The 26,886-nt window shown below is 35.6% G+C and overlaps 1 protein-coding gene and 1 long non-coding RNA gene across 6 annotated transcripts in view; one reads left to right on the top strand and one right to left on the bottom strand.

Annotated features, from left to right (window-relative positions):
* The window catches only part of LOC109113276 (AT-rich interactive domain-containing protein 1B-like), an 849,861-nt gene that overhangs the window by 692,063 nt on the left and 130,912 nt on the right, over positions 1 to 26,886 (bottom strand). The window lies entirely within an intron of this gene.
* On the top strand, positions 5,852 to 7,062 carry LOC109068277. The gene is made up of 2 exons (XR_006157460.1): positions 5,852 to 6,225; positions 7,009 to 7,062. It is a non-coding gene; the product is annotated as an uncharacterized LOC109068277 (long non-coding RNA).

Below are 26,886 nucleotides of genomic sequence, written 5' to 3' on the forward strand. Positions count from 1 at the left end.
AGTGCCCGAAGAGTGAAGCTGAGGTTTTGGACGAGCAACCGTAACGGGTTCCAGAGCGATCGACTGACGAAGAAGTGATGGGAACCGGTCATGCAAAGTGTTTCTTCTTTTTTTTTTTTTTGTTTTTTGGACATTTGATGCAGGAACATAGCGAGTTCTGGACTCTGCAACGGAGAAATCCGTGACTCACAGTCACAATCACAGGCTGATGTGAGAAACTCGATTTGTGGACGATATTAATTTATAAAGACATGTGGACAGCTGAAGTTTATTAATCATGATTTGAAATTAACAGAACTATTGATGTTAAACTGAGTGACTTACCTTTCAAACAGACTCTACAGAATAGGTACAGAATCACCCGAGGAAAAGTGGACGAAATGCAACAACACTAGCTATTGGTGATTCTATAACGAAAAAAAATATATATATTTTTTTAAAAATGTGCTGTCTTCCCATCTTTCCTCTTCCATCTGTAGAGAACTGTATTGTGTCAGTTGTAGTGTGTTTGGTGATTCTGCGCTCAGTGTAGTGGTTTGAGGCATTCTGGCCTGTGATTGTGATCTTCTCTAATCATATGGAGACGCTCAGCACAAGAGATCACACACAGGTTCCAGAAGAAGGAGAATACAGAGCACACACAGGAAACTGAAGAAACCTCTTAATGATCTTCCACGAACGTGGACTCGTTCTTTTTTTTTGTCTTTTGTTTTTTTTTTTTTTTGTTCTTTTTTTTTTGTTTTTTATGTGAAACCAGATGTGACTTTTTAATTTACTATGAACACTGAGAACCACTGGGTGGTACTTGTGATCTGCCCTTCAGTGTCCCCCAAGACATGATTCTGTCAACAATATAACAGCTGCTGGGGGTGATATGTATGGAACTTAAAAAATTAAATTAGAGTAATTATCTGTTTTTAATGATGTGATGAGACTGACATTATGTAAGAGATGAAGTCGTAGTAGAATGCAGGTAGACGTACCAGAAATCATCAGAGCATAAATGCATCAGCTTCATGATTGATTAGACATGCATCATTCACTCTAAGTCAGCAGCAGAACTGATCCTCACAGTATAACAGAGGTAACTAGGATCTCCTGATTGTACTGTAATTTTTTTCTATGTATTTCTATGTATACTTTAGTTACATCCTGTTGAAATCTGCAGTATTCAATGCCCAAGCGAAGAGACACACAAAGTTTCTTTCCATTTTATAAACATCTTCAGGAGTTTTCTCTTGCCTTCTGTTGTCTGTTACTATTAGTTTGTGCCATAGTTCCAATTAGCGACATTTTCCCCCCAATTTTTTTAAACTCCCACCCCCCCCCCCCCCCCCCCCCCCCCCCCCCCCCCAGCTAATTTTTATAAATGCTGCCTTAAGAAAACAACGTTACTGGTGTGCTTTTCTGAGACAAAACAAAGCGCACTGATATATTTTAAAGATAAGTTCAATTCAAGGATTTCTTTCAGCCTGAGAACAGCTCAGACCTCCATTTCTAGTCTGCGGACTGAGTCTAGATGCTTTCAGGAATTCAGTCACGATGTACCTGCCTGCAGCTCCCAACAGCTAGATCTGAGATCGAATTCACATCCATCATTCGAGCAGTCAGCGGAACAAGAGCATTTCCTTCACAATAAAAGGTGAATGTTCCTGTAATAACCAGCCAGAAGACAATAAACACCTCAACTGTGTGTGAAACATTCTTTCGTTTTTGTTATTTCACTAACTCTCTCTAACGTGCCGTCGGCTTTATGAAATTAGACAGACACCAAAATTAAACTCATGCCCAGGAACCTTTTTTTACAATGTAAGTTTTGCCCCTTTTTTGACCAAACCATAAAAGCTTGCTGTGTGTGGTGTTATTTATACCAATAGTTGTGTTTATTAAAAATAATAAACCAAATTAGTGTTTGGTAACCTGATTAATTTATGGTTAAGAAGAATATGTTTGTCTGCCATTAACCTGCCTAATTACTGACCTAAAGAAATAATTATATTTATTTAATTATTCATGTGATATTCACTGTCTTTACTGATTTCTTAAAAAAGTAATTAGAGGCTCAGACCTCCATTTTAGTCTGGGACTAGTCTAGATGTTTCAGATCAGTCACGTGACCTGTTTCAAGTTTCTTTCAGCTGAAACAGCTCAGACCTCCATTTTAGTCTGGGACTAGTCTAGCTGTTTCAGATCAGTCACGTGACCCGTGCAGCTCCAACAGCTGATCTGAGATCAGATTCACACGATCATGGAGCTGTCAGGGAAACAAGAGTTTCCTTCACAATAAAAGTAATGTTCTGTTAATAACCAGCAGAGGACAATAAACACCTCAACTGTGTGGAAACATTCTTTCGTTTTTTGTTTTTACTTAAATCTCTCTAAACGTGCCGTGGTTTATGAAATTTAGACAGACAGAATATAAAACTCATGCAGAACTTTTACAATGTAAGTTTGTATCCTTTTGCACATAAAGCTTGTGTGTTTTTGTGTTATTATACCAATAGTTGTGTTTATTTGTGAAAAAGTTGCCTGCTAACCTGCTAATAATGCTAAGAATATGTATGTTTATCATTATGATGATGATTTATATTAGAGGAAGTATTAATGTAATTATTCAGTTGTTCTTCACTGTTTACTGATTGTAATCAAGTGATTTGTTGGTAGCAGGTTACTGAATTGGAGATTTGTGTTTGAGGTCGTGTGGAGGAGGATTACACTGAACATCTATAAAATATATCAAAGTTTATAAACCAAAGATTCAGATTATAGTTTGATGTTTCTTATAAGACCCACGTGTGGTAGATCTTTAAATAGAACTGAAATGAAAGGTGTTGGGTCTCTGGTTTATATATAAAGGGAGCACTCTTTCCTCTCTTTCTCTGTACAGTCCATTCACGATTTAAAGAACAGTTTTGTTTATGTAGAGGATCAGTGTCTATGTATACTGTGAAGCTGCATTAATTACAGGAGAGGATCTGAAGAATCCATTTTATTGTACAATACTGTATGATGCTCCTGAAATAAAACACAGAATTGTTGTTTAACATGTTTAAATGTGATATACTGAGAATCACACGAACTGTCTTCATCATCATCCAGAGTTTCTCCTTTTGATGCTTCAGGGATTTGTATTATTTTTTGTGAATCTGCTTTGAAAGAGCATGAACTGTGAAGAACTAAACAAACTGAAACACTTTTGTAAGAAACACTTTTGTTGATATCACAGGTGTTGTGTATTTTTTGGTAGAAAATCTGATCATTACCAATGCTAAACCTTAAACCATAACTCTAGCCAAATTTCTGTGTAAGATATGATCTCACATCTTCTGACAGCTCAATCTGCTCTGACAGAATAACCAGCAGAGGGCAATAAAGACCATCATACTCCTGCAGAGACAAGAGCATATGTCTGCAGACTGCAGAGGGGCGTGACTTGAAGTTGTCCAAATCACACAGAATCACGCGAGATGTGAAAACGAGATGTCCGCTTGTATGGAGAGACAACGGTGAGAATATTTTTTCTTCCTAAATACCCGTTTAAATTGAAGTCATTTTCATACAGTGGTATTGTTTATGGAGTTAATAATCTATTAAAACTAAAGTGTAAAGAAAGCAATATATAAGCAAAAGATGTCCTGATTTTACAGACAAGGCTAGTCTAGACTAACATTAGTCCCAGACTAAAATACATGTCTGAGCTGTTTTAACTGAAAGGAGCTTGGACTCATCTTAAAATAACTGTTTTGTCTCAAGATGCACATCGGTATTGTTTAAATCGAAGGCACATTTATAAAAGTTACTTAAATATCTTAATTGAACTATGGCCTAACCTGGTTTAATCTAAACCCTGTCTGTGACCTACATAATATAGTATATTTGTGATTTTGCTGTAAAACACGTTTTATAATGCATAACTAACAAGAGAGCTCCATTAAGTACACATCTTAAAAGTGGATTTACATAAACCATATACACATCTTGAAGACGATAACTAAATGTCTATTTATCATCTGACAGGATCATCTTTGATAAGTATTTCAGATGAGCTCATCTAATAGACATGAAACAGACATCTGAGTGAGAGATGTGTGCTATTGTGTAGAATTCACTGTCAGCACTGCTTTAGATGAGTGTAAGTCACGTACACAAACAAATCTACAGAGAGTAACTAAACATAAGTTATCTATTTTATTTGTCCATTTGTAATATTGATAATTTAAGGAACATTTGTGTTGATAAAAAGCGAGTTCCATCAGTAACTAACTCAACATGTAAATGCAGTATATCACAGATAAATCACAGAGGAGACGGACTCTTGTCTGGATGTTACAGGAACACATGAGACACACGTGTGTTTATCTGCTGCAGAGACACTGATCACAGACTCTCACTGAGGACACTACAGACACCAATAAAACATTTGAAATCTTGAGTTTAGTTTTATTGTTCTAGTTTTAAACAACTATTACAGCACTTTTCTGATTCTTGATTCCTGTGCATTTGCTGCAGATCTTTTGTGGTGGAGCAGGACCTGCAAGGAAAGGTGACATTTGAGAAAAAAGGGAAAACCTGAAACAAAAGGATAAAGTAATGACTTTTTATGGTGCTCATGGAGAGCAGACACAGATGTTTGGAGCAGACCCAGCAGCAGTCAGATTGTCCCGCACGTGTTTTCCTGCTTGTTGTGTGGTTCAGAGAGCCGTGGTCATGGTCTTCCTCATCCTGTTGCTTAATTATTGTTATTATAGCATGTGTTGGGGTGGGCAAAAGATGCAATTAATTCTGGGGTTATCTTAATTTTCGAGTAGTAATACTTACATTTTTAGAGTATAAATCAACAGTCTTCTCCAAAGGTGAGATCTTCGAGCAGCTGATCGACGTTTCCTTTATGCAGAGATTGAGTTCGTGATGCTGTGAGGTGTTCGTGCACCTGACCCTCTTTATTATTATTATTGCTGAACTTATAATTACATAAAGATCAGGGTAAGACGGTTGTATCTAACAAAGAACAATCATAATGGTATAAAACAGTAAATAGTATGAGATAATATACACAGAAAAATAACAAACTTTTTTTATGTGGATTTTGCACATTAAATAATTGATAAAATATTCAAAAGATAGCTATTTTGGGTTTTCGTAATAAAAAATAAATAAAAAATGCTTTAAAGGATAAAACTTGATCACATTAGTGGAGTTAAAAATATAAAAACTTAAATTAATAGTATTGGCTACACTACAATCACAAAATAAAAGGCAGCCGTTTCTTCAACAAGAACACAACATGGACAAGATTCATCAGTTTAAGATACTTACAAATAGATGAATTAAACCTGTCACTCATATCTTTTAAGTTGTTTTGCTTGTTTTAACTTTGTAGGTTACATGATCAACACAGCGGATGATGATATCCAAATCGCATTCATACTTCATACTTCATACGCATTCAGGCTGTAGAGTTTGTACTCTCGTATCGCTCATTAAGTTAGTAACCAGGGGACTTACTAGGAGTGCGGACCAATTTACTAATACCAATCCTAATTCATTAACTAGGAATTATTGTTTCTATTCTAATCCATTACCAGAAAAACATAGTAAAGTATTTATAAAATAATATAAATATAATTAGAATGTTATAATATAAACAGTAAACATGCATATTTGTGCCAAACTGTGAAAGACAAACAGTGTGCTTGTACATATGTATATTTTGTTAAAAAAAAATCTAATTAAATATATATGTTTATATTTATATGTTGCTTTTGTTTGCTTAATTAATGATTTGCATTATTCTTTGTAAATCTGCCGTGAAAGAGTAAATATTAAACTATTTTTGTAAGAAACATTTTTCTTGGTGTGGATTTGTTGGTTTGTATTTATGAATGAAATAAATAGTTTTACTATTTTCTTTTACTAAGTTCAGAAAAATAATGCTTTATTGATGATATTATTATAAAATATGTAGATGTTGAATTAGTTTACATCTGCTGCTCAAACTGTTGAGATCAGACTCAAATCATCAGAGAACAGAGATCAGCTTTGATTGAATAAACAGCAGAGGGCAATAAAGACCTATCATACTCCTCCTTGAGTGGGAGGAGCCAATCCCATTCCTGTGTGGGAATGATACTTTCGGTTCTGTTTTTACTCATATCTCACTAAAGCTGCAGTGGTTTACTAAATTTAAACAGCCAGAATATAAAACTCATGCAGAACTTTTACAATGTAAGTTTCCTTTTTCTTTTAAATATAAAGCTTGTGTGTTTTTGTGTTATTCTACCAATAGTTGTGTTTATTTGTGGAAACGGGTTGCCTAATGATGCTAATGAAAAGAGCGAACATGCTTACCATTGTGCCAATGAAGAAAGATTATGATGATGGGTTTTATTAGTGTGGTCATTAATGTAGTTATTAAAATATTCTACATGGATTACTCAGTTCAATCAAATTATTTCTACGTTGATGTGAGGATTGTTTGGTTACTCTGTGTCTGTTTGTGTTCATCACGTTGACTCAGATGATTAAGAAACACACACACACACACATATATATATATATACATACAGGTGCTTCTCAATAAATGATAATGTCGTGGAAAAGTTCATTTATTTCAGTAAATTAACTCAAATTATGAAACTCGTGTATTAAATAAATTCAATGCACACAGACTGAAGTAGTTTAAGTCTTAACGACATTCTAATTTATTAAGAAACACCTGTATATATATATATATATATATATATATATATATATATTATATATATATATATATATATATATACTGATAATATTAATAACACAAAATAATTTTGATTATATTTCAATTTTTCATAATATAATCTCTCATAACATTAAAAAACCACTTTATAAATCTTTAAATAGGTTTGTAGTCTCTGTATTGTGTCAGTTGTGTAGTATTTGATCTCTCAGATCAGTATTTTATGGCTGTATTAATGTGTTTGTGATGTGTGTCTGTATCTGTCTCATAACAGATCTTATTCTCATCAGGTTCAGATGCTTCAATCTTCTTCTGCTGCTGTTTTGTCTCGTCTATCACAGCGGTCAGTGTACTTTATGTTTATAAACTCTATTTATTCTTGGTGTTCAGTGTCAGCTAGAGTTATTCTAGTCAATTATTTCTCTGCTGTGTCTCTCAACCAAGACTTTTGTTAACATTTGTGGATTGATGTGGAGATTTACACTGATTTATAATAAATACACATTGTTCAGGAATTCATTAAAACTGCACTTTTACATCTGATACAGCTTTATATTATTATTATAAACATTTGAAATGTTAAAATGTGCCACTGCTAATATTGCTCACTCGTATTGCCCTCTTTTATATTTTTAATAAATTTTTTATAACAAATATCTGGTTGCTGCAAAGAAAGTCACTTTTTTTAGTGCTGTGTTCATTATTTTAAACAATTGCTGTCCTTTTTGGTAAGAACAGGAAAGAATTGAAACTCAGTTGTTTGTAAGGTAAAGCTCTGGGAGCTGCATTTAGACTTCTGACTGAATCTGCTGTTTTCTGTTCATTCATGAACCAGATCTCATTAGTCATTAGTGCTTGAGATTGAGCATTTAATGATTTTATTTCATGTAGAGATGATGAAGTAACCTGAGGTTGAGAGTCTAGATGAAGAGCACAAAGACAAAATAGATCATGTCTCTGATGAGCAATGAACATCCTTAATATTTACATTCATTTCTGATGTTAAATATTAGAGAAACTCCTCCATTAGTTCACAGTTGATGAATCCACTTCCACTGTGATGAAATATCTTCAGCAAAAGAAAATACAGTAAACTAAAAACTAAATTGTATGCAAATAAAACAAACACACACAAACCAATATCAGAACAAAAGAGAGGAAACATCACACTCACATGTGAACATGAGGCCAATAATATTGTTCACATTGATGTATTCAGTGTGTCAGAAATCATAGATGTGTGTCAGACTGAAGACTGTAGTGGACGAGTGTTTAAAGAAGGAAACTGTGACGTCGTCATCAAGAATCTGAGCTTCAGTGACGCTGGGAAATACTTTCTGAGAATCTATTACACTTATGATCAGACAGAGCTGGAGACACAAATCAGGACGTACCAACTTCATATTCATGGTGAAGACAAAACTGATCAAACATCAGCATCTGCTTTTTTAAATGATTACATTTGGTCCCCAATCATAAATATGTGTTTATGGTCTTGATTGATTGACAGCATTATAATAATGATTAATGTGTTTCTGTTTCTCCTCAGATGAGATTTCTGTGAAAACAGGCGAGGAGCTAAAGATGTCTGTTCTGTTGTCTAATGCTGATAAAGTGGAGACAAACTCTGGTGGAGAGTGGAAGGAGGTTTGGAGCGATCGACTGAATGAAAATAATGATGAAAACCTGATCATTAAATCATTTAAAGCCACAGATGCAGGAACATACAGAGTTCTGGACTCTGAAGGAGAAATCTTGATCACAGTCACAATCACAGGTGAGAGAAACTCAGATTTGAGGAAATATCATTTATAAAGCATTTGGACAGCTGAGGTTTATTCATCATGATTTGAACATTAACAGAAATATTGATGTTAAACTGTGTGACTTACCTTTCAACATCCTCTACAGAATCAGGTACAGAATCACCGGGAAAACTGGACGACACTGAACAACACAGTAAGTAAAACTGCTTTACAAAATCCTCAAGCAATAAGGAAAAAAAAAAAAAAAAAATATATATATATATATTGAGATATATATATATATATATATATATATATATAGTATATATATATATATATATATTTTTTTTCTTTATTAAATGTGCTCTCTTCCCATCTTCCTCCTTCCATCTGTAGAGAACTGGATTGTGTCAGTTGTAGTGTGTTTGGTGATTCTGGCTGTGATTGTGATTTCTGTCATCATATGGAGACGTCAGCACAGAGATCACACACAGGTTCCAGCAGAGGAGAATACAGAGCACACACACAAACGAGCCTGAACAGCTGGTGACGCAATAATAATAATAGATGTTGAACACCTGAGAACCACTGCTTACTTGTGATCTGCCTTCAGTGCCAAGACGATTCTGTCAACATATAACAGCTGCTGGGGGTGATATGTGTGGTTAAAAAAATTAGCTTTAATGTTGGTTTAATGATGATGTGTGTGCCGTTTACACTAAGAGATGAAGTCTAGAATGCAGGTAGAATTACCAGAAATCATCAGAGATAAATGATCAGCTTCATGTTGATTAGCACTCATCGTTTACTCTAAGTCCCAGCAGAATTGATCTCACAGTATAACAGAGTAACTGGATCTCCTGATTGTACTGTAATTTCTATGTATTTCTATGCTTTTGAACACATCAGTTGAAATCTGTGTCAATGCAAAGAAGAGGACACACAAAGTTTATTTCCATTTTAAACCATCTTAAGAGTTTTTTTCCTTGCTTCTGTTGGTCTGTTACTATTCTTTGTTCCATAGTTCAATTAGGACATTTAAGTAATTTTTATAAACATTACTGGTGCTTTTTGAGACAAAACAAAGGCACTGATATATTTTAAGATCAGTCAGATGCAAGTTTCTTTCAGAAAAAACACATACCACAATTATTTTAGTCTAGGACTAGCCTCAAGCCTCGTCTGTGAAACAGGGGGTACGTGTGTTAATGTGAGACTGATGTATAACTGTGGTCTGTGTAACGTTACATACACTATTTCAGCTCATGTTACAACATGTAAACCAAGAAGAGACATGATTTGTATTTGTACGTTTTTGTAAAGTGTTTTTTATGTAATATGATAAACATTAATAATTAATCAAAAGCATCTCCCGGATGCTGTTCATATAGCTTACAGTATGTTGAATGAAACCTGGAATATTTACATCTGTACTGTTGTCAAATGTCTTACAAGCTAATAAACCACATTCAGTATTAAAAACTACACAAGACAATCATGAGGAGACTATTACTCAGTGCTTTATTATTGGATCTGTATTAACACTTGAGCTGATATAGAGACTATTACTCAGTGCTTTATTATTGGATCTGTATTGTGGTCTGATTACAAAAGACAACATGACATTTCCCAATGACAACATGACATTTCTTGAATGACATTTAACATTAATGTGATCTGTGCAGCTCTAACAGCTGATCTGAGATCAGATTCACACCATCATGGAGCTGTCCGGGAAACAAGAGTTCCTTCACAATTAAAGTAATGTTCTGTTAATAACCAGCAGAGGACAATAATAATCCCTTTCCGTGAGCTCACCTGTGTGTTGTGACACTTTCGATTTATTTTTACTTTGAATCTCACTAAAACATGCTGTGGTTTGCATTATTTTAACACCTTTTACCATGTAAGTTTTCATGTTTTTAAAATATAAATCCAGCTGGGTGCTCTTTGTGTTTTTATCCCATATGCAAAAAAAGAAAAGGAAAAAAAGAGACAATTTTTATGACCAACATATATTTTAAATATGTCAAAAATATGTGGTAAATTGAAGCTCAATTAAATATATTTTTGACCAGAAATAGAATATTTAGTTTACCCTCATATACCAAAATGAATTTCAGGGACTAGAAATCTTGAAGCAGACTAGTGTTTAAGCCAAATGCAAATAGCCAAGAGATCAAAAAAACCTACATAAATATAATGATTTAATAATGATTATTTTATACGATTATTTATAATTATTTTATTGTTTATAATATTATTTTTATAATCTTTTTTTTTTTAAAATTATTGTTATTCTAATGTTTTACATGTTCATATTGATAACAAATAAAGTTTTTCTTCAAATTTTACATGAATGTATTTTCTTGGCTTGAAATATATAGCGCAAAAAAAAAAATTAATTAGCTCATAATCTCCTCTGATGACCCCGCAGTGTTGCTAGGAGACACGTTACAAATAAAACAGTGTTCTAAATTGAGCTCAAAAATATCAAACATGTTTGATCTCCTCTGACTATGAAGTCTGAAGCTAAAAAAACAGAGTTTGTGTCTATCATACATGATTTTTCTGTGAAATCTGTCAACTCTGACTGACCAAGTCTGCAGAAGGGCTCTGATCTCATCCAGACTGAAACAGTCCATAATTTGTCCATAAATCATCATGTGTTCTCTTAGTCATGATGTGAACTCCAGCTGTTACTTGTACATTTGCCTTCAGTGTCAACAGATCTGCAGAGGATTCTGCCAACAGACATACTGCAATATGTTTTTAATTTCCAGTACATGATCACTTGTGCTGGACCACATCAGGAGTCTTTATGCTGAATATTTGCATTTAGTTAGTGACCTGGTTAAAGATCTGGATTAGTAACTGAAAAGTTAATTCACAAACTAGAAATCGTTTCTATTGATCAACTATAGTTTCTATAAATATTAGGAGAGTATTCACAGTAAGCATTATATCTATGTACATAATTATATGTTGAAACATGTTTAAATAATATGAATATTTAATATGGATTTAGGAAGAGTTTTAGATTCTCCTAAAGAGTCTTCATTAGCTCCACAGTTGCTTTTGAATGCTCAAGGAATTTGCACTATTTTTGTAAATATTTTATATATTGTGAAAAGCTAAAAACTTTTTTTTTTTTGTATGTACGTATTAGGTATTTTTACTGTTTTTATTTTTTACATGTTCAGAACAAGTTATTTTTATAACATATATAAAATATGAGGAGGATCTTTTAAATTGTTTATGTACAAGTTGTGGTTTACATCTGCATTTACTCACAAACTAAACAGGCTTTATGTGAAGCTGCATCAGATTCAGATTGAGACACAAACAGAGCTGAAATCTGCTGCTCAAACTGTTGAGATCAGACTGAAATCATCAGAGATCTTCTTCAAAATAAACTTCTGCTGCTCTAAACATGATATACAGCCGTATGTGGAACCAAAAAGGGGAAACACAATGTTTAATGGACATTCTTGTCTTATTGTTTGTCCTTTCTGACTGTGAATGTGATGTTTCTGATTAATAGATATATGTGGTTATAGTCTCATGGTTTTGTGTTCTGGTGTATGCAGTTATAATGAAAAAAATCATGCAATTATCACTCTTCTGAAAGTTTAAAACAGAACACTTAAGCTTTACATGTTAACATCAGACTAATATATTAGAATTGTGTTCTGTGTAAAGTTATATTTTACTCATTTAACTAATGTTATGTCATGTTAAACAATAAGAGATGCGATTTTATTTGTACATTTTTTTGTGAAGTACTTTTTTAATGAAGGATTGTCAAAAATATTAATCAAAAGCAAGTCCATCAAACCTGGAATATTTATATCTGGACACACACTGTTTTGTTGGCCAAGAGACTAAGTTAATGGAGCACATCTTTAAAATAAACAAACATGAAGGAATATTCACTTTGATGTAACAAATCAAAGGAAGGAAGAAACTCTGATAAAGAGACTATTATTCAGTGCTTTTCTTTGCTCTGGAGAGGAAGTGGAAAGATTTTTGTGGTTTAGTGTCTCTGCATTTTGGTCTCATTCTTTCTTTCATTCTTTCTTTCCTTCCTTCTATTCATTCATAAATTTACCAATAAAAAGTTTCTGTGTTGTGATTCCAGTCATGTGACTCTTTCAGCTCTACAGCTGTTAAACTGATCAGATTTCTGATAAACTGATATGATCAGATTTCACCTGGTTGGAAGAGCCTAGTCCCAAGTACTTTCATTTTTGTCTGGTTAAATGTGTGGTGGTTTACGCCAGAACAAATGATTCATTGTGAACTTTTAACATTTAAGTTTTTGTGTTTTTCAGTCTAAAGTCAATTTGTGTGTTTTTGTTATGATTATAGTGAAGATGATTATTTTGGTTTTTATTATAATTATTTGATTGTTCTGTCAGCGTTCCTCATATCTTGCCCTGGAGGGTCAATGCGCTGCAGAGTTTATCTCAAACCCTGATCAAACTCATCTACTGTACCTGTGATTTTCTAATGCTCCTGAAGACACTGATTAGCATTGATTAGCATGCTCAGGTGTGTTTTGATTAGGGTTAGAGCTGAACTCTGCAGGACAGTGATGAGTCCCGTGGCCCAGATTTGAGCATCCCTGCTTACATTGATAGCTCAGATGAGAGGACTGGTTGGTAACAGGAAAAATAATTTAATATACTTTGTGTTCATTGGGCCTTTGAGTTTGCTGGTCATTTTGGGTCTGAGGATTACACTGAAATCATTTATTAAACGAAATATACAGATTATAGTATGATGTTTCTTATTGGACATTTTTTCACGTTCAAGATACACGTGTTAAATCTTTAAATAGGTTTGTAGTCTCTGTATTGTGTCAGTTGTGTAGTATTTGATCTCTCAGATCAGTATTTTATGGCTGTATTAATGTGTTTGTGATGTGTGTCTGTATCTGTCTCATAACAGCTCTTATTCTCATCAGGTTCAGATGCTTCAATCTTCTGCTGCTGCTGTTTTGTCTCGTCTATCACAGCGGTCAGTGTCATTTATGTTTATAAAACAAACTTTTATTTTCAGTGTTTATTCAGTGATTCAAGAGAAATAGATGTGTGTCAGACTGAAGAATGTAGTGGACGAGTGTTTAAAGAAGGAAACTGTGACGTCATCATCAAGAATCTGAGCTTCAGTGACGCTGGGAAATACTTTCTGATAATCTATTACAATAATGATCAGACAGAGCTGGAGACACAAATCAGGACGTACCATCATTGTAATTATATAATGCCAAAATAATATAAAATAACATAAAAAAAATACATCAATAACCAAAATTCTAAACAACTACAAAAAATACAGTCGTGGCCAAAAGTTTTGAGAATTACATAAATATTAGTTTTCAAGAAGTTTGCTGCTAAACTGCTTTTAGATCTTTTGTTTCAGTTGTTTCTGTGATGTACTGAAATATAATTACAAGCACTTCATACGTTTCAAAGGCTTTTATCGACAATTACATGACATTTATGCAAAGAGTCAGTATTTGCAGTGTTGGCCCTTCTTTTTTAGAACCTCTGCAATTCGACTGGGCATGCTCTCAATCAACTTCTGGGCCAAATCCTGGACTGATAGCAACCCATTCTTTCATAATAACTTCTTGGAGTTTGTCAGAATTAGTGGGTTTTTGTTTGTCCACCCGCCTCTTGAGGATTGACCACAAGTTCTCAATGGGATTAAGATCTGGGGAGTTTCGAGGCCATGGAGCCAAAATTTCAACATTCTCGTCCCCGAGCCACTTAGTTATCACTTTTGCCTTATGGCACGGTGCTCCATCGTGCCGGAAAATGCATTGTTCTTCACCAAACTGTTGTTGGGGTTGTTGGAAGAAGTTTGCTGTTGGAGGGTGTTTTTGGTACCATTCTTTATTCATGGCTGTGTTTTTGGGCAGAATTGTGAGTGAGCCCACTCCCTTGGGATGAGAAGCAACCCCACACATGAATGGTGTCAGGATGCTTTACTGTTGGCATGACACACGACTGATGGTAGCGCTCACCTTTTCTTCTCCGGACAAGCCTTATTCCAGATGCCCCAAACAATCGGAAAGGGGCTTCATCGGAGAATATGACTTTGCCCCAGTCCTCAGCAGTCCATTCACTATACTTTCTGCAGAAGATCAATCTGTCCCTGATGTTTTTTTTTTTTGGAGAGAAGTGGCTTCTTTGCTGGCCTTCTTGACACCAGGCCATATTCCAAAAGGCTTCGCCTCACTGTGCGTGCAGATGCGCTCACACCTGCCTGCTGCCATTCCTGAGCAAGCTCTGCACTGGTGGCACTCCGATCCTGCAGCTGAATCCTCTTTAGGAGACGATCCTGGCGCTTGCTGGACTTTCTTGGACACCCTGAAGCCTTCTTTACAAGAATTGAACCGCTTTCCTTGAAGTTCTTGATGAACCTATAAATTGTTGATTTAGGTGCAATCTCAGTAGCCACAATATCCTTGCCTGTGAAGCCATTTTTATGCAACGCAATGATGACTGCACGCGTTTCTTTGCAGGTCACCATGGTTAACAATGAAAGAACAATGATTTCAAGCATCACCCTCCTTTTGACATGTCAAGTCTGCCATTCTAACCCAATCAGCCTGACATAATGATCTCCAGCCTTGTGCTCGTCAACATTCTCACCTGAGTTAACAAGATGATTACTGAAATGATCTCAGCAGGTCCTTTAATGACAGCAATGAAATGCAGTGGAAAGGTTTTTTTGGGGATTAAGTTAATTTTCATGGCAAAGAAGGACTATGCAATTCATCTGATCACTCTTCATAACATTCTGGAGTATATGCAAATTGCTATTATAAAAACTTAAGCAGCAACTTTTCCAATTTCCAATATTTATGTAATTCTCAAAACTTTTGGCCACGACTGTAGAGTAGCACTTGTTGTTTGTTGTTTTTCCGATCACAAATGCAGACATGGTTTTATGTTTACGCTGAGCAATATGCAATGCAGCGCGTAAAAAGACAGTATAAGTCATTACAATCAGTAATTATGTCCCCACTGGACAATGGTTTTTTTTAACCTGTCATGCTGGTGTTCTGACTGGGACACGCCATAACAGTATATGTTTATATGCTTGAAACATTTGGCCAATCACAACGCCCTGGATAGCTGGCCAATCAGAGCACACCTCGCATTTTTTAGACCAATGAGCTTTGTAAAAAAACATGCGTTTCAGAAAGGCGGGGCATAGAGGAGAAACTATAATATACAGTATGTGGAAAATAATGTGTTTTTTTAAAACCTTAAACCGCATAAACACATTTCATTAAACAAAATACACAAAATAATGTTCTTTTTAGCAGCATCATATGACCCCTTTAAGCTATGAAACACACAAAGGCACATATTAACTTAATGTCACTGGTTTCCACACTGGTTTCGTTAAACAAAATAAATGATTATTTTAAAAGATCGACTCAAAAGAATCATCTGTTCACGAATTGGATCATGAACTCGCATTACCGCGCCAAAGATGATCTATTCTTGAACATTTCGAATGAATAAAGAGTTCAAGTTCATCTGTTATCGTTTGACTTTATAAACTTATTTCACGCATCATTCATATGCATCCATTAACCGAATGCAAATTTTAAATTAAAGCAAAGTAATAATTCAATTATAATTTATTGTGTTGTGATGAGCATGCATGCACGCTTACTAGGAGTTGCTAAATGAACAGGCTGCTGCACACAGTTTTTTTTTTTTTTTTTTTTTTTAACGGAGAAGTTGCCTTATTGGTTAAAATCCCCAAACTGTTTACTTAAATATTAAATTAAGAAATGACATTAAAATTAAAAGTAATCACTTTGGTAATCTAAAATACTTTTCGGATGTAACTGTAATCTGATTACCCCTCATTTAAAATGTAATTATAATGAAATACAGTTACTCATATTTTGCATTTTAAATACGTAACGCCGTTACATGTATTCTGTTACTCCCCAGCCCTGGGTATGACTAACGAGAGTAGAGAGAGAACAAAGAAAGGAGGAGGGAAAAGCACAAGGGGAAAGAAAGGGAGGGTAAGAGAGAGCACAGAAAGGCAAACTCACAGAAAACATTTTGGCAGAGAGTGTGAAATTTTCTGACACATACACTTTGGTTAAAATTCCTCAATGGTTGTGTAAAACAACCCCCATTTACCTTGTCAAAAACAGCTCTGTCAACAGTGAGCCGTTTTGGTGCATGTCTCTTTAAGTGCTAATGAGCTCTGCTCACCCCGCCCCTCTCTTCAGTGGAAGAGCAAAGGTGATTTGCAAATAAACTTAAAAATATAAAATGTGAGATTCAGGGCCGGCCCAGACTCTGTTAGTGCCCTAGGCAAGATTTTAGATTTCCGCCCCCCACCCCAGACACACTAAAAAATTCTGACAATGCTGATTTTTCAAATCTTTACTATAATATAACATAATATAAATACTGATAAGTATTAACATAAATTTGTAAATAAATTGTATAGAGATGCTGAAGCGGTGTACTGTAGGTATTTTATGAGTGAATCTGTTAAAATAAACTTTTGAAGAGACCAGACATGAGCTTTTCCCCCAGCTATGTGTACTGTAACTGGTGCTCGGAGTGGGTCTTCGGTGTGGGAGGCGGACGCACAAACAAGGAGTCACTTGTGCATCTTTTTGGGATCATTACATATACCTACAGTGACAAGTACTTATTACAACAAAGAGAAATATGAAATGCCTAAAATAGTCTAACATGCAAAAAAATAAAGGCTACATTTTGTAATTTATTTGTAGATGTTAGCCAGCTAGTTAGTCTAATTAGCATACCCATACCTTTCATTTCAATTTTGTGCATACAGTGGAAAATTACATACTTTAACTTAATTATTTCATTTTATGAATGCTAGATTATAGACATTTAGACACTTTTTGGTAAACTAAAAGCAAGCAGTAATGTAACTAAAATTAAAACAACATTAACAAAGCTTAAATATATTTTAAAAATAAATAAATAAAATTAAGTAAAATTAAATAAGCAGTTAACTCAAGCAAAAATGTTCCATGGTGTCAGTGTTGCCAGTTAAGATGTTCTAAATAGGATATTTCAAAATACTACATATATATCACAGGCTAATACACAGTCGTTAACTTTTAATTTGTACCTGTATATTGTCATTTTTCTGCTCCTCTTCTTTGTGTCACTTCCTGCCTTGTGCCCCTGATGATTTTATTTTTTCACTAATTTTCAGAAATGATACTTTAAGAGTACATAAATGGCAAAAACTATTTTAACTGCGTGTGCCATGCATAATTAATGCGTTATGATGATGTATTATTCTCATGATGCAGAAAGTGTTTAAGTTAGTCCAACAGGACAACATTATTTTTCGTTGATGTCTATTTAATTTTATTCTAAAATTATTTGAATCAGTCCGATAATCGATCAGTACTAAAATTATGTTAACTGTCAGAAATTTTGCTTAATATATGGGTATAGGCACGCACGATGGTCACAAGAGAGCGCACCCCCAAGTCATTTTGCGCCCTAGGCAACTGCCTATGTCTCCTATGCCACGGGTCAGCCCTGGTGAGACTTACTACTTCTGGAGGTGCAGCTGGATCACGAATTACTGATCCATCCATGAGTTTGAACTTTTTAGCAAAACCTACCTTGAATTGGCCCTCATTCAGAAAGCAGTCTGGAGTAAAATGATTTGCGCAGACATAAATGAATTTAGACACATTACCATCAAAAACAAAATCAATCCAGTGGCACATTATTAGGAAAGGCGATTTGCAAAGATTGATAAAAAATACTTATACTCACTAAGGGCCAGCGCCAAGGGGGGGCATTGCAAGCTTTCTTTAGCGTCAGCAACTGCATGCGATCACAGACTGAAAACTTCTCACGCAAAACAACCCCGCCCCCCTGCTTTGGACTGACCCTTGTTTACAAAGCATAGTGTAAAAATTATTTGCGCAGACGAAAAACGCATTTAGGTTGATCAGGGGCACAATCCCTTCAAAAACAAACGTAATCCACTGTGTCTTCAGCGGCTCAGATGTCGGGAGTAAATGATGAATGCTATGTTCATTATTACATCCAACAACAGAACACTTCAGTCGCTTAGGAGTCATTCTTGTCTTCATCTGCTCTGGCGGAGGAACATTGGAGGACTGATGACAGTCACTCAGGACAGGTCTGTGCTAAAACGTCAGTGTCTGTCAACAGTCGTGGGAGGGCTTATGCAAAGTGACGTGACTTTGCCAAGAAATTGTGAACAGCTTGATCTGAGAAAGTGCTTATGATTTGTTGGGATTTAAAAAAAAAGCACTGGGTGGATTTTTATGATTTTAGGGTCTTTGTGTACACATAATGCCAAGACACATTTAAGTTCAAACACCATGTAAAAGTGAATTTTGCATCCGATGGGAAGTCGTGGCCTAGTGGTTAGAGAGGTTGACTCCTAACCCTAAGGTTGTGGGTTCGAGTCTCGGTACCACGACTGAGGTGCCCTTGAGCAAGGCACAGAACCCCCAACTGCTCCCCGGGTGCCGCAGCATAAATGATACCCACTGCTCTGGGTGTGTGTTCACGGTGTGTGTGTGTGTGTGTGCACTTTGGATGGGTTAAATGCAGAGCACGAATTCTGAGTATGGGTCACCATACTTGGCTGTATGTCACTTTCACTGTCACTTTTAAGGCCTTGATTGATTGCCACCAATATAATAATGATTAAGGATAGCTGTCTTTCTGTTGCTCCTCAGATGAGACTTTAGTGAAAATCGGTGAGGAGCTGAAGTTGGATGTTCTGTTGTCTAATGCTGATAAAGTGGAGACAAACTCCAGTGGAGAGTGGAGGGAGGTGTGGAGCAGAACTGATGGGGTCCTGGATCATCATCTGAATGACAGTGATGGATACCTGACCATTAAAGGTTTTACAGCCAGTGACACTGGAACATACAGAGTTCTGGACTCTAAAGGAGAAACCTTGATCACAGTCACAGTCAGAGGTGAGAGAAACTCAGCAGATGTTTAGAAATATCTGAGGTATTTGACAGCTGAAGTTTATTTATCATGATCTGAACAGGCAAACTGATGCTAAACTGTATGACTTACCTTTCAATATCCTCTACAGAATATAGTACAGAATATAAGAAAAAGCGGGATGGTGACAATGATACAAATTATAGTAAGTAAACAGGAGGCATTAAGAGCTTTATAAAATCTTTAAACAGTTTTTAAAAAAAAAAAAAAAAAAACATTTTTTAAAAATTGTTTTCTCTTCTCCCTCGCCCCTTCCAGCTGTACTGTATGTCGTGCTGTCTGTGGTGTTGGGGGTCCCGGTTCTGGTTCTGATTACATTTGTTTTCGTCAAGAAACTGCACAGGAACCCAGAACATGATCCCAGAACATGACCCGACCAGAGGGTCCCACTGCAGGACAGGAACCCAGAACATGATCCCCACCAGAGGGCCCCACTGCAGGACAGGAACCCAGAACATGATCCCCACCAGAGGGCCCCACTGCAGGACAGGAACCCAGAACATGATCCCCACCAGAGGGCCCCACTGCAGGACAGGAACCCAGAACATGATCCCGACCAGAGGGTCCCGTAGCAATAAATTATCCTGGAAGCCCAGAACATCTAGCAACATCACTGGTTACATGTAATATGCCTTCAGTGCCAACAGATCTTCAGAGGATTGTATCTGTATATGTCTGCAGCTAGAGGTGTACAATATGTATCATCTGCAATAATAACATAATTGTTGGTATTACAGTGAATAAGTTGACATTATCAAGTGTCACTCACCTCACAAAAACAGACCTTGATAGTGCACACTCTTACTGCATGCTGTAGACTAGCAGAATGCCATTAGAATAACCCAGAATAACCCAGAATTCAAGATACGAGGCCAAAATGCCCCTGTATGCCACCTCTCTTTGAGATGATCAGGGAATAAAAAAAAGATAAGCTGCCATAAACACTAGCCATATGAGGAACTCAAAAGCCAGGAACAGTGCAATGTATGATGTATTTTACACACATGTATATATCAAACAGATTATTATCGTGCTTTTTCTGGTGTTTTCTTACACCAGTTTATTACCTCACTGTGACTGTGAAGTTTTTAATCATCAAATATTTGTCAATGTGAGCCACCATGTCTTGTGAGTGCAGCAGTTGTGTTTTTTGCACTGTTTGTGACTGCACTGAATGAATATCTGTGCATCTGTGAAATGGTGATTATTGTAGGCTGAGTGAATATGATGAAACTACAGTAATCCCTTTAAAAGTATACTTGAATTATGCATGCTCTTCAACATTTCAGTTTGCTAACACCAGCAGTATCTGGCAGAAGAGATTCCTCAATATGCTTTTTGAGGATTGTTGGGATAATTTCAGGTTTGTGGTCTTTTAGTTTGTTTTTTCACTTGTATTTCAGTTCTATTGCTTTGCTCTTATAAGAGTATAAGAGGGGAAAATTAAATGTTGATCAATGAGACTCCTTTACTGCAGTGTATAGTGCATAAAATTTGTTATATAGAGTATCATTTCATTCTACTGTATTTATATTTAAATACGTAACTTGATAAATAACCTGCATTAAAAATTTAATTTTGAGAAACTGTTTATCACTTTTGTTATTCACTTTTTCAGAATTGCAGCGTAAGCTTTCTGTTTTACATTACCTTACCGGAAATATGACTTCCTCCCTCAGTTTTCAGAAAACACATGCACGGTAACTCATGTTATGACAAGTAAACCATGAACAGACATAATTTATATATGCACATTTTTTAAAGAAAGAATTTCTGTAGTGGTCAAAATTATTAATTAATCAAAAGAATCTTCCAGATGCTTTTCATAGAGATTCACTTGAATGAAACCTGGAATATTTATGATCATGCACTCTACACACACTTCACCAAATCTCTTCATAAAAAGAAAAACAAACACAGGAAGTCCTACATTTACATTTAGATTTAGTCACATTCCACAAACAATTACAAGAAAGAAACAAAAGGAATAAACATAAAGTGATTCTTCTTAAAGAGGCAAACAGACACAGGAAGTCCTTGTAATACCAAGTTTTAGACATTTTTCAAATAAGTACAAGCTAGAAAGAGAAGGAATAAATAAAGAGAAAGACAATTGTTTATATATATATATACATATATATATATATATATATATATATATATATATATATATATATATACTGTATAATTTAGCATGAAGTTAAGTAGTACAAACTGCATTGAGAAATTATGAGAATTTTAATACATTTTGGAGATGCATCACTTTATCTGATATAGAGGCTATTATTCAGTGCTTTACATTGCTCTGGAAGGAAGTGGAAACACTTTGTGGTTTAGTGTCTCTGCATTGTGCTGAAACCGACACAATGGAGAAAGTCAACTAACAACAGACACAATGGAGAAAGTCACTTTCTGCTTCTGTGTTTTTTCTTGTTGGATTACTCAAATCAAATAAAGTAAATAAATTCTGTTTCAAACATTATGAAACTGACATATCAACCTCAAATATAGTAGCTATGAACATAGTTTAATATTATCTGTTTTTATCTATATAGATGTTTCTCCAGATGTGTCAGTACGAGGGTCTTCTGATCTACTGAGAGTGCAGATGGGAGAAAACATCAGTCTGAACTGCAGCATGAGAAACCAATATGAAGTCGCCTGGTATCACCTGAGATCTGAACAACTGGATCTACTGACTGCTGCAGAGAAGGAAAACACAATAAAAAAAAAACCCGACCAAAAACAACCAAAAAAAAATTCATCACAAGCATACTCCATACACATTTCTCAACAAAGCCACGCTAGAGATTTCTGGAGTAACAGAGTCAGATTCAGGTCTTTATTTCTGTGGAACAAAGTCTGACGCTCCAGAGATGTTCTTCAGCAAATCCATCAGACTAGAGATCGAGGGTAACAGATTTCAGTTCTTCCTTTTTTTCTCAGGGGGGAATGGTTAAGAGGAGCCAGCCAAGACCAGAACTGTACATGATTTTTGTTTTGAGATATATGGATTTAGCAGCACAGGAAAAATTATTTTATGTGCTAAATATATTTATATGCTTGATATACACACACACACACACACACACACACACATATATATATATACATACATTATATATGTATATTTTTTTAGATCACAAACATACGCTGCATACATACCAAAAGTTTGGATGCAGTTAATTATTTTTTCTCGTGATCTGAAAATCAAATGATAAATGCCTTGAAATGTCATTATGCACCATTTCTGTTGCATAAAGAACAACTTAAAAATAACAAAAGCTCATCTTGTAATTGTAATTTTGTAATTGTAAAAAGTTTATTGTTCCCCTTAGGGGCAATCTGATCTGCAGCATGATAGATTTCACCATATACAAGACAGACAAATGCACAACATTAATAGCACATTAAAAAAGGACGAAAACCCACTCTCCCATATACAACTAGCAACTAAAAACATTGTGTGTGTGTGTGTTTAATAAATTGATCATATATTTACAGGTCTTTCTGTAACAGAAAAGCCAAAAGAAGTTGACATCACAGGTAACATGTTTAATTAACTCACTTAATTTTTCATGTTCTAACTCTGCTGTAGAGATCCAGCACCAATTCTAGTTATCAGTAAACAGTTTTCTAGTTGTACAAATCTGAATATTTCTTCTGTCTCTGTCTCTCTGTAGATGGAGTGACTACGAAAGAGAGGGCGTTGATGTTCGGTGGTGTTGGTCTGGCTATTGCAGTGTTTTTTCTGGCTACAGTCATCGCAGGAGGAATCATTCACTATCGCGGCTGGCAGAAAGGATGGAGCGCAGCCAAACGCTCATCTCTGATTCATCACAAATCAGATAAATAACACATTTATCTGCTTTATTTTACAGTCTGAGCTTTGCACTGCCAGCTAAATCAGAATTACTGCAGGTTACCACAAACTAAAACAGACAACTGTGTGCCCTAAATGCCTAAATGTTGACCAGATCTACTTTCACTTCAGAGAAACTGAGATGTTGTGGCAAATGTCACCTTTTTCAGCCCCAGTGAAACATTAATTGTTGTGTTTATTATTCAGGTTTGTTCAGTTCATTTGTGCTTGTTAATAATATTCAGTTAAACATAAAAGTCCTGTTACTGCTACTGTTTTTAATGAAACATAATTCAATATCAATACACAATACTCAAGCTAAAGTAACGAAAAAAAACAAATTTACTCTAACACAGCCAATACCAAAGTCCCTTTTAAAGAAAAAAACAGCAAAGGGCTTCTGTCACAGCCAATGCATGTGCTTAAAAAAAATCATTAGACCAGCAGGACTAAAAAAGTGTCTGGCTGTATGTTAAGACTGTATTTTCTAGACTAGCATTAATATGTACATGTAAGCTGTTTTCAATAGAAAAAATAAAAGAAAAAATATAAAATACCACATAAATATTGATCAAATTAAAATACAAACATATTCAAAGATAAATCAAATAAGAATTCTTACAAAAAAAACAGCATTGTTGAGAGCTCTGATAAAATAAACAGCAGTAAAACTAACAAATGTAATGTATTTGTGCATTCTCTGACCATATGAACCTCTTCAAACACAGCTGTATGTGTTCAGTGATGTCAGATCTGCCCACACAGATTCAGAAGAACAAAAAAAAAAGTTTCACATCATGTCACACAGTGAGCAATCATTTCCTGACTGACTGCATTAAAATCATACAACTAAAATATGAGGGGAAAACAAACTGTCTGTCAGGCATGACACTCACTTAAACAAGAGAGTGTTACTCGTACTAATAAATCACTATGTTTAGACAAGTCTAATAGAATGAAAACATTAGTAAGAGTTAAGATAGAAAAGATGAAGGAAGATGCTCTCTTAAGAACAGCGTGATTTACAGCTACACTGTTTACTGTTTATTTCTTATAGCACAAAATGTAATTTAATTTTTTTTTGGTTAAAAATTATCCTGGTAGTTCATGGACGCAAACCTTTTGGTCTACCTTTCTCACATGAAAGAAAGCATTGGAAGAATAAGGTCCATCTAAATCAGGGGTGTCAAACTCAAGTCCTGGAGGGCCAGAGCCCTGCAGAGTTTTTTTCCAACCCTGCTTCAACACACATACCATGTAGCCTTCAAATAAACCTGAAAGACTTGATTAGTTGGATCAGGTGTGTTTAATTAGGGTTGAATCTAAACCAGTGGTTTTCAAACCGGTCCTGCGAGCACCCCCAGCACTGCACATTTTCCGTGTCTCCCTTATCTATCACACCTGATTGAAATCATCAGCTCATTAGTAGAGACTGCAAGACCTGAAATGGGTGTGTCAGATATAGGGAGACATACAAAATGTGAGGAGTTTGACAACATAAACATACTCAGTACACCAGTCAATACAAATCCCCAAGAACATACAGTACATGTAAAAAAACAACGCTATTGACCAAAATGAAACAAATTCCTCAATCATAGGACCTCAGAAGGTAAGTTGGGATAGCACAAGAAAGCTACTGCTTCATCTGTTCAAACACCTGCATCTTCAGGTATGGTTCCTGGCTAAACACCAATCTATGTATGATGATTAGGCGCACCCTAATGGCATGGGAGAACATAACCACTAAGGTAACAGAGTTAGAATTGTTACAGTGGACTAATGACACAATTTAAACATTAAGGTGTTTTAAACTCTGAACACAGAAGTGAATAGAGAAATTACATATCTCCTGTGCTGTGATTTCACATCAGTCACGTGTCCCGTGCAGCTCTAACAGCTGATCTGGGATCAGATTTCTCCGCCCATCAAATCACATGATCACACAGATGTCAGAGAAACAGGTGTTTCCTTCAGAATAATAGTCGTAATATTATTAAATAATTCACAAGATTACTTCAGTCACTGAACATCATGCAGAGGTGTCAAGTAACGAAGTACAAATACTTCGTTACATTACTTAAGTAGAAATTTTGGGTATCTATACTTTACTTGAGTAATTATTTTTCCAGCCGACTTTTTACTTCTACTCCTTACATTTTCACGCAATTATCTGTACTTTCTACTCCTTACATTTTAAAATAGGTTCGTTACTCATTTCGGCTTGTTTTCATTCCAGCTTGTCATCATTCCAAAAAAAAAAAAAAAAAACACCTATCCAGATAAATCGCGCCATCCGGATGAAGTGAAGTTGATTGTGGTTGGATGAGAAGTATAAACATATACCATTCCGACACCCTATTGGTTTGTATGCGATCCATAGCACCTGCACATGACACAGATCACATCACACTCCAGTAAGGGCATAGCCAGTGTTGGGTTCGTATTTCAAAAAATATATTTCTTAAAAGTAGGGTTGGGGTATGGAACCGGTATGCACCGAACCGAATAAGGACGCAGATTTCGGTGCCTCTTAAATGCCTGAGCGATCGATTGAAATGTTTGTCCTGGTTCTCCGAAATGTAGCCCTACACAAGAAGCATGGGCGTCGCTAGGCTTTTTTTATAGGGGCTATAGCATTTAGCTCCATTAACTGTACAATCAAATTCGCGATCGTCTCAGAGTCAGTCCCCTTAAATTTCATATGAAAAAGGCGGCAGCGCGCTCTTCAATCCACAGACAGCGGTGGAGCAGCGCGAGCGCACTTAAACAGAAACAGAGGGACACAAGGTGTGTGTTTATCGATAGATTGTTAGAATATCTGTATCTGTGCAGTTCTTTGTCATAAATACAGTTTACAAAAGGTCACGAGGGGAGCAGTCGGTTTCTGTAAAGTTTTCGCTTGTCACCGCTCATCACACCACAGCTGTTTCCTCCAGCGACAATCTAGCCCTTAACACATATAAACGAACGCATACTTCAATTGTACTTATTTAAATATACTGAATTAAATCATACGTACTTTATACATACACTACTGTGTAAAAGTCTTAGGCACGTTAGTGTTTTCACCCCAAAGAATGGTGTTCGGACAGTTATTTATATATTTTGCTGTAGTGTGTCAGTAGAAAAATCAGTTTACATTTCCAAAACATTCATTTTGCCGTTGTCAGACTGCTTGTGCATTCAAAATCACACTAGATTATTATTAAAATTAATGGCAAACTGATATTTCCTACTGACACACTACAACAAAAGATATAAATAACTGGCTTAACAGCTTTTTTGGGGTGAAAATACTAACGTGCCGAAGACTTTTGCACAGTAGTGTACTTTACAAACTACATTGTTGCTACTTTATAAAGAATAACCATACAGTCATTCACAGAACTGCTTAAAGACAGTGACAGACACCACTCATTTTAACTAAATATCAGAGTGATTGACAGAGATACAGTAGAAACATTATGTGTGCTTTTGTATTAAATAATGACCCAGATTGTGAAATACATT

This window comes from Cyprinus carpio, chromosome B20 (genome assembly GCF_018340385.1).
Source record: "Cyprinus carpio isolate SPL01 chromosome B20, ASM1834038v1, whole genome shotgun sequence".
In the NCBI taxonomy this organism is placed as follows: Eukaryota; Metazoa; Chordata; class Actinopteri; order Cypriniformes; family Cyprinidae; genus Cyprinus; species Cyprinus carpio.